Source organism: Octodon degus, unplaced genomic scaffold (genome assembly GCF_000260255.1).
Source record: "Octodon degus isolate 3935 unplaced genomic scaffold, OctDeg1.0 scaffold00319, whole genome shotgun sequence".
Lineage (NCBI taxonomy): Eukaryota > Metazoa > Chordata > Mammalia > Rodentia > Octodontidae > Octodon > Octodon degus.
This window is the reverse complement of record NW_004524895.1, coordinates 1404100-1407487: the sequence shown is the minus strand read 5'-3', so window position 1 is coordinate 1407487 and position 3388 is coordinate 1404100.

Genomic DNA, 3388 nt, shown 5'->3' with positions numbered 1-3388 from the left:
AAGTAGGTGCTTTAGACCACTGAGCCATCTCTCCAGCCCCAAAGCTACAACTCTTGTTGCATAGGTCCTGCTTTACCTTGGTCTTAACCATCCAGCAGAAAAGTATAAAAACAAAATATAAGAAGTAAAACCATGTTGTTGTGTTGAGCTGTAGGGGACTCAGGTCAACAATTTCTGACATTGCCAGCCAAGCGGAAGACCCAATACTATTATGGACTACTGGATTATTTTAGAATATTTTGCTGAATTAACACACCTATAATATTCAAATAACAGAACTTAACAAAAAAGTGGATACAGATGAATGTCCATTTTGTATTTGTGTATCCAAAATGGTTAGGATAGATATATAGTTACATTCTCTTAATGAATAAAGGGATTTGTTTTAATGGTGTTTGTAAATAGGATATCATGTCCGCATCATGTACAGCAATTAACCACTAGGAAGAATGTATGCCATGTGTTAATTATTGAATCTGTCTTACCAATTTGGTTTGAAACTCTCATTGTTATTGGTTTCTCAATAAAATTATGGACAAAACCCAGAAATGATCACCTTTGGGTGACCTAAGCTGAATGCCTCACTGGGGACAGCATGTGTGCAGGTTTTCTTATCTCTACCAGTGTCCCTGCCATGGACTCCCTCACATAATCTTAGGGCCTTCACCTTGCAATTTCTGCATTCACTGTAACTATTCTAGTCTTTGTCAGACAATAGGGTTCAATCTAATGCTTTACCACCAAGATGTGAAACAGTTAAAACGCCACAGAACTTTCTTGCATTTCAGGATCCTTCCCACGAGGTAGTCACCACTTACCAGCACATAAAAATTGGCCCACACCAAAGAATGACATCTACTCTCACAGAATCTGTTTCACCAGGAAGAGCCACCCATAGACTCTCCAACACTCACCTCATCACTTCAGGTCTTGCCTGAAACTACAAAGGAATAAGCCAATAATATTTCCTAGCATTTTTTTATTTCCCAGCCCTGGCATTTGTATGAGTGGTATAACTCCCCAAGGAATTCCACTTTCCATTCAAAGATCCACAATCAGGGAGCACACAGCTACAACCATCAGTCTGCTCCAGAGCTGTGGAGAGCAGCCAGTCTAGTGGAAGCTTCCCAAGAGAAAGCACCCCGTGGCACACCATCACAAATGGCTCATTGCCTGGTCTTAAATTCAGTCACAATTTCCAACTTTTTGTATTTCATGAAAGAAGGTTTTGGGATTCTGTTGAAAGATCTCCAAAGACCACACCTCTCATGCCCACACTACCTGCTCAGGTCTTGGGATACTCCTCACTGCCAGTGCCACAATAGAGCGGCGCCTGCTTTCCCATGTAAACAAAAGACCCAATGGCCCTAAGAGAGACACAAGGAGAAACGACTTAATAGTACAGATAATCCCATCGTTCATTATTAAACTGAACAAACCAGAGAAATGTGAATGTTTGAAGATATATTTCCACATAATAAAAGCGTTTAATAACAGCACAATGCATGTGGTCCTGTTTACCACAGTGAACATAACCTAAATAATGACACAAAAATCATAGCAGTAGGTGGGGATAGAGGCCCAGCCCCTGAAGCCCTGTAATGTTGGAGGCAGGGATGGGAGCATCATGAATTGGAACCCAGTGTGTTCAGCTTGGTTACTTAGCAAGACCCTGCCTGAGCAAGGAAAAAGTGGAGTGGACCTGGGGTTTTAAGTCAATATAAAGGCCAAGTTCTAAAGCCTCAGTCCAAACAAATTGTCCTTGTATTTCAGCTCTAGTACATTGCTGACCAACACTGGAATGTGCCACTCCCCTTAGCAAAACTGAAACATACTCACTTGATAAGAGATCCAGCCTTAGAGAATGTCAGAACTGTGGATTTGAGTCTTTTACAGCTCAGCCTATTAATATGGCTTTACTTTTTATACCTCGTTTTTATACTTTTCTGCTGGATGGTTAAGACCAAGATAAAGGAAGACCTATATAACAAGACATGTAGCTTTTGTATCTGCATAAGGTCCATTTCAAAGACCAAACAACATTTCACCATGTGACTGCCCATTTCTCTGGGCTCAGCAGGGATTCTGACATCCGTTCATGAAACACCTTATGCCCAGGCAGCAGGGCGAAGCACAAGCACAATCTCACCCCCACATTCTTGGTTCTTTAGTATGTGCATGGCCCTGGAGAGCAGAATCATGCTCTAGGGCAAAGAATTATCATGAGCTGCTCATCTCAGATTGGCAAGAAGCTGAAGTCCAGTGCTGAGAACACCTGGAAACAGGGCCCACAGGAATGGACCCTGCATAGCCCTTATGACACACCAGGTGGCCTGAAGGACACTGCGGGACCCTAAAGTGACAGAAGAATAGCACAGTCTTTGGAGAACTGGTATATTCCCAAAAGTTGTAAATTTGTTTGCTTTTCTATCACTTCAGGTGCCTGTGGTCAGTAAGGCAATTCTGCTAATGTTGGTTTAGAAATACACAATCAATTCTGTAAATGGAACAATCCCTAATTGTCAAGCTATAAAGAAAGTAACCAAAATGCTCTTCAAGGTCATGGGAACTGAACAGCTATCACTTTTGAGCTCTGTGTGAAAGGAGGAATGAGGAGGAGAGTGAATACAGAGATGAGTGGGAAGTCACTCTGGGCTCGGGTATTGCTTAGCTCCACTGACTGAGGTCACAGAGTGCTGAGATGACCAGTCCTGATGAAGGAGAGGTATTCAGCTTCTGAGCTGGGGGACCTGTGAGGATTTAGTACTGGCTGGGGATGGGACAGAAAGGGGATGCAGGCTCTCTGGGATCCCAGGGGTGGCATCCTCCGGTTCTCTTGGGACCAAAGGACCTCGGTCCCATAAGCACCCACAGCATCCTCTGTGTTCCCCAGCCAGAAGGTCACTGAGAAGACCTAGAGCATAGTAGGTAGCTGTGTGCCTGCCTCCCTCCCCCTGAGCTGGAACAGCCACTTGGGAGCTGGTCTCCCAGTGCAGGGTCTCCCATGACCTCAGCGTGGGAGAGACCCAGCTCCCTGTGCACACAGTGTCCTCTCACCATGGTCCTGTCCCAGCCTTTCTTGTAATTACTTCAGTTGTACACATGGCACTCTGGAGATAAGGCTGCCATGGTCATGTTTTCAGGGAGAGAGATTTAATGAAGTGTCCTTTAAACTCAGCATGGCTCTTAGAAGACTGCCTAAGGCACTAGACAGTGACTCAGAGACATTCTCTCCTGACAGGAGACAGCATCATGGTCTTGGATGAATTTAGTTTCCACATCAACTTACATTGCTACTCTACAAGGCTCAGAAAAACAAGCATACTGAGAGCTGACAACTTTATTGCTACCCTAAGTGCTGAGAACGTATAGATGGCACGGACACCAG